The sequence below is a fragment of the Mastigoproctus giganteus genome, chromosome 11, assembly GCF_048544385.1.
Source record: "Mastigoproctus giganteus isolate SK-2022 chromosome 11, ASM4854438v1, whole genome shotgun sequence".
NCBI classification, from domain to species: domain Eukaryota; kingdom Metazoa; phylum Arthropoda; class Arachnida; order Uropygi; family Thelyphonidae; genus Mastigoproctus; species Mastigoproctus giganteus.
The window spans coordinates 1334788-1348034 of record NC_143585.1 but is presented as its reverse complement, the minus strand read 5'-3'; the positions used below and the strand labels follow the sequence as shown (position 1 = coordinate 1348034).

At 40.8% G+C, this 13247-nt stretch overlaps 1 protein-coding gene across 1 annotated transcript in view; it reads right to left on the bottom strand.

Annotated features, from left to right (window-relative positions):
- Nucleotides 1-13247, bottom strand: part of LOC150077638 (uncharacterized) — a 103347-nt gene that overhangs the window by 62006 nt on the left and 28094 nt on the right. The window lies entirely within an intron of this gene.

Below are 13247 nucleotides of genomic sequence, written 5' to 3'. Positions count from 1 at the left end.
GGCGTGTGTGCAGAGTGGCTAGGGCAGCAGGTTCAGAACAGCATCACGACACTGGCCCCACAAGGAGGTACATCCAGGACCACGGTCTCTACCGACTTGTTCACAGATCGGTTGAATGCCGGCGTTGGTCATGGGATCATCCAGTATAGGTCTCGTCCAGTTTGGTCGTGGTCATAGTCCTTCTATTTCCATTTTGGGTGGTCATTCTTGGTATGGGGTCACTTTCACTGTTTTTTCTGTTGTCTGGGCGCCGATGCAGTGTTGTCACTGCTGCATATGGTGATTGTCACATTCTAGGGTAGTTCGTTGGGTAAATTACATGCGCTGTCGGTCCAGTTAACAGGGTGTCCGTGTTTCATAGTAACGTTCGTGGGAGCAAAGTCCCGTCCGATATTGTGGTACTTTGATCTTTCTGGTTCAGTTACAAAGTAATGGCACTCATGAGAAATCTATCGTGTATGAATCGTCTGTGGAGACGGAAATGGATCTCGTGGCGAGACTCGTCCGCGCTGCTGCATCTGTCAAAGAAACTCCAGGTGTGTTCGACCGTGTCCGCCAATCCATGCTGCGTCGGTGTGACGCATGCACCTCGTCTGTCTCATGGTGGAACCTTGGAGCATCTGTTGTAACATCATGAAATGCATCCATCTCGTACTCCATTGTTAATATTATGTCAAATATTTTTGAGACACCCTGTATGTGCACAAATATAAATATATATAAAGCTTATACATATTTATATTTATGCGTATTTACGCATGTTATAATAAGAGAATATGAGAAAACAAAATAGGAAACAAAAGGAAATATTTATTAACATTTAAATTCTATACGTCAGTTCACAAAAATCACAATATCACCGATTAAAATTCGCGAAAAAAAAAATATATATATACAAATTATAATCAAACATGCAAGTACTGCATCGTAATGATCTTACTCTTTTTTGCATATGTATCAGTCACAGTTTGCAGATGATAGAAAGGTTGGCAGAGTTGTTAACGACAGTAAAGACAGTGTGCTACTCCAACTAGATTTAGATAATTTGGGCAAATGAGCTGAGAAGTGGCAACTGAAGTTTAACTTTGACAAATGCAAAGTGTTGCGTATGGGTAGCAATAACCGAAGAGAAACCTACCAACTGTGTGGTACTACACTCAGGGAAGTGGAAATGGAAAAAGACCTGGGGGTAACTGTGCAGTCAAATATGAAGTTCGCTGACCAGTGCATACAAGCTGCCAAGGGCAGGTCATGGAGTCTTGTCAATGATATATAGGAATTTTGCTAGCAGGGTGAAGGGGGTGATTATCCCCTTGTATAAGGCAATGGTCAGACCACACTTAGAGTACTGTATACAGGCCTGGAGGCCTCGTTTTAGGAAGGATGTTGATTTGCTTGAGAGTGTACAGAGAAGGGCAATAAGATTGGTGAGGGGAACAAAGGGGTGACATACCAAGAAAGGCTTAAGTTCTGCAAATTGCAGCGCCTGGAGAGTAGGCACCTGCGAGGTGATCTGATTGAGGTGTATAAGGCCTTGAATGGGTGAGCACGCTGAATTCTGAAGCGAATCTTCCTCTTACTCAGATTAAGAACCTGAGGGGGCATAAACTGAAATTAAGGAAAGACAGTTATAGAATAGATGTACCGAATGTTGCCTTTAGCCAGCGGGTAGTTATTATTATTATCCGTTTATTAACCACAAGAAACCGTGGGTCACCCTGGGAAGTCAGTGTGCCAGGAGGGTAAGAGATTTACATACTGAGGTGCGAGAAACCACATGTACAATCTACAAGAGTAAGGCGCCTCCGTAGCCAGTTGGGCAGGAGCAGCAGTGCGTAGCACACGCTTCTTGATTGGACCGGGGTTCGAGCCCGTGACCACCAAATACGGAGGATACGGAAAGGTCAGGGAATGACCACCGCATATCCCCGGAGCAATATGGCCTTAGTTGCCAATGCTCCTAAAAACCAAATAACAACAGTACAAGAGTACATGCGTTCTCGACCCGAGATATTTATATAATTGAACTTACATACGCTTCAAATAAAACAAAGTTTATAGCAATAGACATCAGAATTTAAAAAATATAAAATAATTAAAAAATACATAAAAATATATTAAAAAAATAAATAAAAAAAATGCAACAGGCAAAAGTCTAGGTGTAGGCAATCGTCACAGGTTCAGTACTTGATAACAGATTGGTGAAACAGACTTCCATCTTTTGTTGTGGAAGTTGAGAGCCTAAATAAATTTAAGGCTCAAGCTGGACAGGCGAATGGAGGGATGAAATGGGAGAGTTTTTTTTTTTTTTTGGCTGATGCTGCATAAGCTTGCTTTCTTGCATCGTACGCCTGTACTAATGCTAATGCTAAATGCTAATACCTTATTTATTATTTTTTTCGATAAATGCATTCGGACTGCCTAAGCTTATCTTCACGCAATCTTGCAATATTACAGTACAGATGCATATATAATGAAAAGGTTATAAAATGTATTGTTTATAGACTGCGACGAAACCGTCTCGTTTGCGGTATACAAAGGAAAAATTAACCACAAGTGGACTCTTTCTGTCAAAAAAAAAAAAAAATGAAATAAATAAAATAAAATGAAAGAGAATGTGAAAACCATAAAGCGAAACTGCCGACGATTGAATTATTAGCTGCAGTAGACTTTCCTCTCTGCCCACACATTTAGCCTCCCCTGAAAGCCGCGGGAGAATATAATTACAATTACAATAGGCCTGACGTAGCCCAGTGGTCAGGAGCGAGAGTGCATAGCACACGTTCCTTGAGTGCACCGGGGTTCAAACCCGTGACTAATAAATACGATAAATATTTGTATTGACGATTTATTGTAAACTCTACTGACTTGGTTGTCAATCTTGTTTGCGATACACAAACAAAGAATTAGTCGCAAGTAGACCATTTGTGTGAAACCTTATCAAGAGATGGTTTGTGTGGAAATAAAATACTTCGGCCATTATCAACCCACTGCAGGATGGAAGCCTCGTCAACAATTTATGCTGAGGGAAATGGACCATAATCTGCCACGCTCGTCCAGTGCGCGTTGGCAGTTCGACGGTATTTAACAGTCAGGGGCTTGAATCCTGGTCTACTCAAAGCGCGTGTGCTACTGCACTCCCACTCTTGACCACTGGGCTATGGAGGCTTAAAATAAAAGGAAATCTGAAACCATAAAAAAACGCGGACACTTGAAATAGTGGGTTTTAGTTACAATTTTTGCAGCCAGAAATATTGGCCATTTAATTATTTTGAAAGTTTCGCGTCTTTTGAATTTTAGTGATTTATTTTTACCGTGTAGCACCTAATGAGTACCACACTTAGTTGATGTGATTTTTCGCGTTCTGTTCATTTGACATAAAGTTATTTAATTCGTGTTTTATAAAATAAAAATTACTATTTTTTACCGGCAGAGGTAATTTTATTCCACAGGGGGGTGAAACTCAACCCCGTTCACCTGGGTTCAACAGTGGCGTAGCCAGGATAGGGTCAGCAGGTACTCCCTGACGCCGAAATCTAGTATTGTGGCGCTTTTTAGCATTAGGCAATTGGCGCCTTTTTTTGTGAATGTACCCGCTCAAGAAAAATCGTGGCTACGCTACTGCACTTCAAACGAAGCAACCTTTCACACACTGACACAAAACAGTACCAACTGACCCACCTACCATTCCCAAAACATGTACGTATGTTTGTATCCAGGGGATGGCACAAAACACTAGAAATATATGGATATCGAAGAGCTAAGAAAAGAAGTGAGCAGATGGTGAACACAGGGTCTTCCGCACGTAACGAGAAACAGAATTGAAACGTGGTCTCACCTGTTTGAAGACGCGAAAGCAGTTCCTTCTTACGCTACGCAACACGAAATGTCGCTGACGGTTTCGCAAAGGCATTTTCAGAAGCTCCGCAATCAGTTGACAGAAGAAACGGCAGCACAGCCGACTCCTCGAAACGAAAACCACGAGCGAAAAGAATGCACTTCCGGGAAGGAAGTAAATCCCCGATTGGCAGCAAACTAAATAAACGACACGTCGAAATAGTTTTACTTTTTAATCGGCTCCGGTGAAGAAGAACGCTTGCACACAATAAACAAATTGTTTGTCGCAGCCGTGTCCCGAGGACTCCACGCACAACATCTTGGAGCCGGCAACGCAGATTAAATTGAAATGAAAACCCCGATACACGCTGTTTCCTACGAAACGACAGTTTCTGCTTCCTCGCTACACCACGTTCGGGGCTAAATCCCTTCCAAATGATCGTGTAATGTTAGCATAAGCATTAGCATTAGTAAGGCATTTGATGCAAGAAAGCAAGCTTATGCAGCATCAGCCAAAAAAAAAAAAAAAAAACACACCACTCCCACTTCACCCCTCGGTTCGTTCGAAATACCTGTCCAGCTGAGCCTTAAACTTATTTAGGCTATCAACCTCCACCACAAGGGATGGCAGTCTGTTCCACCAACCAACCACCCGCTGGCTAAAGGCAAATTTCCGCACATCTAGCCTACATCTGTCTTTCCTCAATTTGAATTTATGCCCTCTCAGGTGATTATTCTGAGCTAGAGGAAGAATCCCATCAGCATTGAGCATGCTTAAACCATTCAAGGCTTTATACACCTCTACCAGATCACCTCGCTGGTGCCTAGTCTCCAGACACTGTAATTTGCAAAACTTAAGCCTTTCTTTGTAAGAGCAACCCTTTGTCCCATTCACTAATCTTGTTGCCCTTCTCTGTACTCTGTACTTCCAGCAGATCTACATCCTTCTTGAAATGAGGCCTCCACACCTGTATACAGTACTCTAGATGCGGCCTGACCATCGCCTTATACAATGGAATAATCACCTACTTATCCCTGCTGGAAAAAATCCTGTATATCATTGACAATACTCAATGAGCTACTCTTGCAGCCCGTCTGCACTGCTCAGAGAACTTCATATCTGCCTGCACAACCACCCCCAGTCCCTTTCATTCTCTACCACTGTCAATGTAGTACCACAGAGTTGATACGTTGCTCTGGGGTTGCTGTTTCCCATGTGTAGTACTTTACATTTGTCAATGTTAAACTTCATTTGCCACCTCTCAGCCCATCTGCTCAACCTTTCCAGATCCTGTTGCAGCAGCATAGTGTCAGTAGTGTCCTTGACAACCCTGCCAACCTTTGTATCGTCTGCAAACTTGGACATTAAGCCCGATATACCATCATCAATATCATTTATAAATACAGAAAACAATAATGGACCCAACTGAGCCCTGAGGGACTCCACTAATAACATCAGTCCACGATGAGCAGTGTCCATTGATTACCACTCTCTGTCTTCTCCCCCTCAACCACCCCTTTATCCATAGCAGCAATTTGCCTCCAATGTCACACTGCTCCAATATGTGTAGCAGTCTTCCTTGTGCAACAGTATCAAAAGCCTTTCTAAGATCCAAGTATATAATATCAAAGTTATTCCCTGCATCCAGTTCTTTTGTGACTGCATCATAGTATCCAGTCAAGTTGGTCAGGCAAGACTTCCCCTTAACAAAACCATGCTGTGTCTGAGCTATAACTGAAGTCTTGTCTAAATGATCCTGTAGTGCTTCTTTAACCAGTGCCTCCATTAATTTTCCTGGAACAGAAGTTAAGCTCACAGGTCTATAATTACTTGTGTCAGCCTTTGATCCTCCTTTGTGAATTGGGGTCACATTTGCACATTTCCAGTCTATGGGTACCTCCCCTGAGTCCAAGGAAGCTCTCATAATTATGGCTAAGGGTTTGCTTACTTCCTTTGCTGCCTCCTTTAATATAACTGGATAGATCCCATCCACCCCGGGTGCCTTTCTTGTGTTTATCTTCAACAGTTTCTCCTCCACTTTACTCCCAGTTATTTCAAGATTCTGTAGCTTACTGCTACAGTTGAATACACCTCTGGCATTCCCCTCGCTGAATAACTCCTGACGTGTGAATGTCGATGCAAAATATTCATTTAGTTTGTTAGCTACCTGAGCAGGATCATCAACACTTGACCCATCAATATCAAGTGGACCAATCTGATTCATCCCCTTCCTTCTAGAGTTTACATAAGTAAAGAACTCTTTGCTGTTTTTCTTTGCATCCCTTGCCAAGGATTTCTCGTAATCTGCCTTCGCCTGCCTAACCTCCTTTGTAACTTGGTTGCATATCAACTTGTATCTCTCATAGGCTTCTTTGTCATGTGTTAATTTGTAAGTATCCCATGCATTTTTCTTCTCTGCCATATGCCTCATTAGTTCATCTGACATCCATTTTGGCCTAAACCTTGAACAATATTTCTTAGTTGGTATGTAAAGCCTAGTAGCTTCCAAGATAAGTTCTTTGAATGCTTCCCATTTTGAATTTGCTGTTGGTAACATCATCAGTTGGTCCCACTGTATAGAATTTAAATACTGTCTCAGTCCATCGTAGTCGCCTTTACGGAAGCAATAACCCTTCCCTTTACCCCTAATGGTAGTTACCTCTTTGAGTAAATCCCACTTCAGCACACTGTGATCACTGCCACCTAGTGGTTCATTTATCTGCAGATTCTTAATGCATGAAGAATCACTGCTGATAATCAAATCAAGAGTATTACTCCCTCTAGTTGCCTCCCGAACATGCTGATGTAGAAAACAATCATCCAATAAATCCACAAAAGCCCTGCTAGTGTGTGAGTAACCAGCCCCCAAATTCCAGTCAATATCTGGGAAATTAAAATCTCCCATTATAAGACTCTCTGATTTACTGGCCCACTCTATTTCCCTGTACAGTTCCTTATTATACTCATCAGAGTCATTAGGCCTATAGCACACTCCTACTCTCAATTTTGATCTCCCAATGTTTATGTCACACCAAACTGACTCGACACTGCACTGTCCAGCGATGTCGACTGGTTTCACTTCCTTGGTTTTTATGTGTTTCTTAACTAATAGCATAACCCCTCCCCCCTTCCTACCCTATCTATCCTTTCTGTAGACGTTGTACTCCCCAAATTGCAGTTCTGCATCCCTTATATCTGTGTGACACCACGTCTCTGATATCCCAACAATATCTGCCTTTGATGTTTTGAGCAATACCTCAAATTCATCAAATTTATTTACTAAACTCCTAGCATTGGTGTACATGCAAGTATACCTGCACCTGTTTCTATTCTTAGCTACCCTAACACAACCCATGTGTTTACTTGTACCGCAATGGCTCCCAGCAGTCTCTGAAATACCATGCATCTTGTTTTTCTGGCTTCTGCTCATTCTAATAGAAGCAGTGCAAGAATCTCTTTCACCTCTGCCAGTGGCTACTGTCAATCTATTGGTCTTTGTCTCCCCCCAAGCTAGCAGTTTTCCGACCCATGTTGCCCCGAAAACGTTTCGGGTTCTCTTTGGGTGCCCCTCTCTCAAGTGCAAAGAAAGTGGTGAAAAGAAGAAAGGAGTTTCAACACCCAAGAACTCGCAAAAGCTAATTGGAAAGGAAGGAGCTTGTATCAGCTCGTTCAATTAAATCAAATGACGCATAAATAGAGGTACAGAATACTACCTACTGCATCAAAAAAAAAAAAAAAAAAAAACGGTAGGGCATATTCTATTTCACGACTTTTTAAAATTCCAGTTTGATTTTCGACAATAATTTCATATGGACACACGAGTGGAGCTGAACTTTGAACAAACTGAAGCGTGAAACAGATTTAATCGCCGTATTAAGGACAGGAAGTGCATAAACGGAAAAGGATGTGAGAAATGAGTAAATGGATGGTAAAAAAACTGCAGCCCTTATCAACCCACTGCAGGATGGAACCGTCCTCAACAATTCATGCTGGAACATAATCTGCCACGCTGGTCCAGTGCGGGTTGGCAGATAGACCGTATTCAGCAGTCAGGGGCTTGAACTCCGGTCTACTGCACTCCCGCTCCTGACCACTCGGCTACGGAGGCCGGTTAGTAAATGGACGAGTCAGCGCCAAAGCAACAAAGGCTTTGAGGCGTCATATTTTCTGCAAACTGCGCGTATTCTCTTGTCGATTCGCCTGTTTTACTAAAAAACCCGAGTTTCCCAGATCAAACATCACTCCTCCGACAATTTCAGTCACGCTGTGAAAGAAAAAAAAGGCCGCACAAATTCCTTGAATGATCAAAGGGGGGATTCAAACCCAAGAATTTTGTACTCGGTGTAGGGAGGATCATAATCGCCGGGTAACCGGCCAGGCTGAACTGAGCTGGCCGGTTGTCCGGCGGTTATAGTCACTATATGAATTTCTTTTATAAAAATTGTCTACGTTCAATTTTCTGAAAACTGCGCTTATTCTCTGGTCAATTCGCCTGTTTTACTAAAAGACCCGAGTTGTGTACCAGATCTGACGTGGTTAACGTGTCCCTTGGTCGAAAGCAGTAGGAATTTTAACGCTTTACAGACATTTTCATAACAGACTGTTTTTAAAAGAAGACTAGAAATAAGATCCCTTCACCCTCGAGGAAATTAGATGTACGGATGAATTATTATACTAAAAATATGTTTCTCAACTGGTTGGAAGTCGCAGATCGGATGCTTGGATAGAACTGAAATGGAAGGATATACAGGCATGTAAGTGTAAGGGATGCATACATTTTTAAAGCATTAACATAGCAAATTAAGGGGTATATTTTGGGCTATTAATGCGCTAATTAATATTTCTTATAAAGTTTGGTAAAAATGGAAGAGAGAAAAAATAATTGAAAATTTGGCTGTCATCATCATCATCATCATCAGCCATTTTCAATCCACTGCAGGATGAAGGCCTCTCCAGCAACTTTCCAGTTCCTTCTGTTTTGAGCACTGGCCATCCATTTACTACTCAAAAACTCATGAATTTCATCTATCCATCTCCGCCTTTGTCTTCCAGGTTTTCTTCTAGCTCCTCTTGGGTACCATTCTGTTATTTTCTTAGTCCATCTGTCATCATGTCTTCGAGCTATGTGTCCTGCCCAAGACCATTTTAGTTCTTTAGTTTTGGCAAGAATGTCCTTTACTTGAGTTTGCTGCCTAATCCATGTGTTTCTCTTCTTATCTAACAGTCTGATTCCCAATATAATTCGTTCCATTCTTCGCTGTGTAGTTCTTAGCTTCTCTTCCATTCTTTTGGTGAGTGCCCAAGTTTCACTTCCATAATTCATGGTGGGGAGTATACATTGATTCATTATTTTACGTTTCAGACAAACTGGGATATTGCTCTTCAGTATGTGACTATATTTCCTGAATGCTATCCATCCAAAATTTATTCTTCTCTTGACTTCCAGCCATTTATCATTATTACAGCTAATAACTTGTCCCAGATAAGTATATGACTCCACCTTTTCAATTACTGCTCCTTCAATCATTATTTCCCTTTCCGTGGCATACTTGTTCATCATTACTTTTGTTTTAGCCATATTCATCTTGAGTCCAAAATCCTTACTAATTGTGCATAACTGATTAAGATTTTCCTCTAATTCTTTGGGATCGTGGCTTATGACCACAATGTCATCTGCAAATCGTAAATGGTTTAGGTACTCTCCGTTCACATTGACTCCTTTCTGCGACCAGTCTAATCTTCTGAAAGCTTCCTCAAGGGAGCAGCAGTAAACAGCTTCGGAGATATTGTGTCTCCTTTTAGAACTCCTTTCTCGATTTTAAATTTGCTACTGTCTTTGTCTAGTCTAATAAAGGATGTAGCACTCTCATATATTTTCTTCAAAATCATAATATATGGAGTATCTATGCCTTGTCTTTCCAGTGCCCGAAACATTGCCTTATGCTGTATGGAGTCAAATGCCTTTTCATAATCCACAAATGCCAGGCATAATGGTGTTTTATATTCATTTACTTTCTCTATTAGCTGTGATATTACATGAAGGTCATCCATAGTTGAGAATCCTGTCCTAAAGCCGGCTAGCTCTTTCGGCTGATTCTCATCAAGTATTCTTTCTAATCTGTTAGTAATGACCCTTGTGAACAACTTGTAGATGTGGGATAACAAGCTAATTGGTCTATAATTTCCAATTTCTGATTTATCTCCTTTCTTATGCAGCAAAACTATGATTGCATTATTCCACTGCTTACGCGTCACACCTTTTCTAATGCACTTTGTGAAGAGCCTTGCCAGCTTTTGTGTTATGTCTCTTCCTCCCAATTTTAACAACTCTACAGTAACTTCATCTTCCCCCGGGGCTTTCCCATTCTTCATTTTCTTCAATGCATGTTCTATCTCATCAGGAAGAATATCGGGTATGTCGTATGTGTTGCTACTTTGCAATCCATCTTCCCCACTGCTGACATCATTCCCTCGCTCCTTGTATAATTCTCTATAGTAGTCTTCTGCTATTTGAATTATGCCTTCTCTGCTGTTTATAAGTACACCATCGCTATTCTTCAGTTTCAGTATCATTTGTCTTTCTGTATTACTGCTCATGGCTGCTGATTTAAATCCTTTGTTTTCCCTTAATGCATGTTCTACTTTTCTTGTTTTAAATCTTCTTATGTCCTCTCTGAGTCTCTTTCTAATGGCTTTGCATAACTCAGTATACTCAATTTTCTCTCTGTCAGTGTTTTTCTTGCTCTTCATTTGTCGTCTTTGGTTCATCATGACAAGTGTTTCTTGACTAATTTTTTCTTCTTTGGATTTCTGTTTCCCTATAGGTTTCTTGGGCTTTATCACTTTCAGAAAGTTGTAATATTCCTCGTCGATATCTTGGTCCTGAGCAGTCTTCAGAAGCTCAAACTTGTTCTTAAGTTCCGGTACATACTGCTTTTTCTCCTCTTCTGTTATCTCAAAGACCTTTGTATTATTTACTCGAGTTAGTTTTTTCCTTTCCTTTCCTACATCTATATCAAGTGTACATCTTACCATTCTGTGATCACTTCCAACGTTTACCTTATTCAGGACGGTAACATCATTCACAATATATCTTCTGTTAGTGAGGATGAAGTCGATTTCATTAGTTGTTAATCCATTTGGACTCTTCCATGTCCACTTTCTGTTCACCCTTTTCTTGAAAAAAGTGTTCATTACTGACATTCCTTGAGATTCTGCAAATTCCACAAGTCTTTCACCTCTTTTATTTCTTTCACCAATTCCAAAATTTCCTATAGTTCCTCTTTCTGCGCTGTTTTGCCTTTTTCCAACCTTAGCATTGAAGTCCCCCATAATAATAGTGTAGTGGGTTTTCTGCTCATCTAGAAGACTCTCAATTTCAGTGTACATTTCTTCAACCTCTTCATCATCATGGCTCGATGTTGGTGCATAAATCATTATAATCTTTAGCTTGTACCTCTTAGAAATCTTGAGTATTAGTCTTGACACCCTTGGTGATGTACTTTTGAATTCCAAAATGTTGTTTTTAAAATCTTTATGGACCAGAACCCCAACTCCACCTTCACTCCTTTCACTGTTTCCATTGGTGTACAGCAGATTTGCACTTGATAAACTTATAAGTGAATCATTTCTTCTTCTTGTTTCAGCCAAACCGATGATATTCCAATTCACATTTTCTAATTCCTTTTCCAGCTCTAATATCCTGTCTTTACCGATGAGTGATCGTACGTTATAACAGGCCAAGTTCAATTTCCGTGCATGGCAGCCTGGTCGTACCCAGAGATTCTTAGCACCCTATTTGGCTGTATGCTGGTCTATTTTCTGACTACATTTCAGGAGGCTGTATCTTGGCTGCTATAGATCCTGTTGAGCTCTTTAAAATACAAATACTTATTTCAGAAATTTAACGCTACCTGGCTATTTTTTAGGAACCATAGAACTCTTTTAGAAAATTTTAAAATGCTTTCAATTTGCTGGAGACTGGATGAGTAGTCCACAAATTGCGAAAGGACTATAAATGTTTATAAATGATTTATTGAGTGCTGTAAATGTAATTTTAAGAACTTCTGACGTGATCATTATTCAATGATCATTCAACAGATTATTCAACTAGTTGTGCCAAATAACGTGGTTATTTATACATTTCATACTCTACTAAAATTTCGGAAATTTCCCTTTATAAGTACGCTACATACAAGTTAATGTGTTTTGGTGCTTGGAGCTGTCCCAGGATGAGGACTGCAATTCTTATAAATTGGGTAAACAGTGATGTAATGTACAACTATACCGCTTACAGGGACCCTCGGGTGTTAACAAGATCCGCTGAAGAATGGTGATTGGTTCTGGGGTTTGATACTTGAAACTAAAAGCTAAGGAACTGAATGGAAACATAGTTTAAAAGCATAACTGCTTCTGAAACTTATACAGTTATACCTAGTGACCCTGTGTGGTCTTAATTGGCATGTAGATTTGTTGTCATCTCCAGTTGTCATCTCCAGCACAGAACGGAGATGACAACTGGAACTGACTTCTTTCTTGAATTAAATAAAACTGGACAGTTTCACTTGTAACTTCATTTGAAAATAAGAAAATGTACTGAGAACATTTCGACTGTGGTAAAAAAGACAAAGACCTTAGGAAATCGTGTTAATATAATTGTTACAATTGTTTTGCCAGAACATCCTCCTAGCCTTGGAGTGGTTGGTCCTGGTCACTAGGGACTAAAATTACATATCTTCTAAGAACAGGAGTGTTTGCTCAAGAAACTCAACCACAATAAAGATTTATTTAATTTAAAAAAATGTATATAACCACTAGGTTTTTTTTTTTTTTTGCTGGCTCCCAGGTAAGGGCAACCTGGGAGCGGGATTGCAGGCATCCGCCGGTATTGCACTACCTCTGGCGGGTGCGAGATTTTCGGTGGTAATTACACCGGTGCAGGATGACAGTTGACCCAGACCCAGGGTGACAGTTAACCGGGTGGTGCTGGGGTGGACACCAGGCAGCAGCTGCCCATGCGTTGGCTGAACCCTGGTGGCAAAGTGGCCTGACACAAACAATACAACACACTTACACTTTTTCAGGCGAATTTGCAGTTTCGGCACCATAATAGAGCAGAAAGGTGGAGATGGGCTAACGTCTAGGGGCCAACCCGGTAGGAGAACACACACACACACACATACACACCACGCACAGTACCTTGATCGCTGTTATATCAGAACGGCTATATACATTACGACAATGTGTATAAAACTGTATATAAATAAATCTCGAGAACGTACATAAAATTGTGTGTAAATAAACGGAATGGAAGTTTCTCCGCTTAAAGTGGCGTGAAATTGATCCACGTACCTGGCACCCACCGCGTGCATTCCGAATTCGATACCTCCGAGTTACTCTTTTATATCGC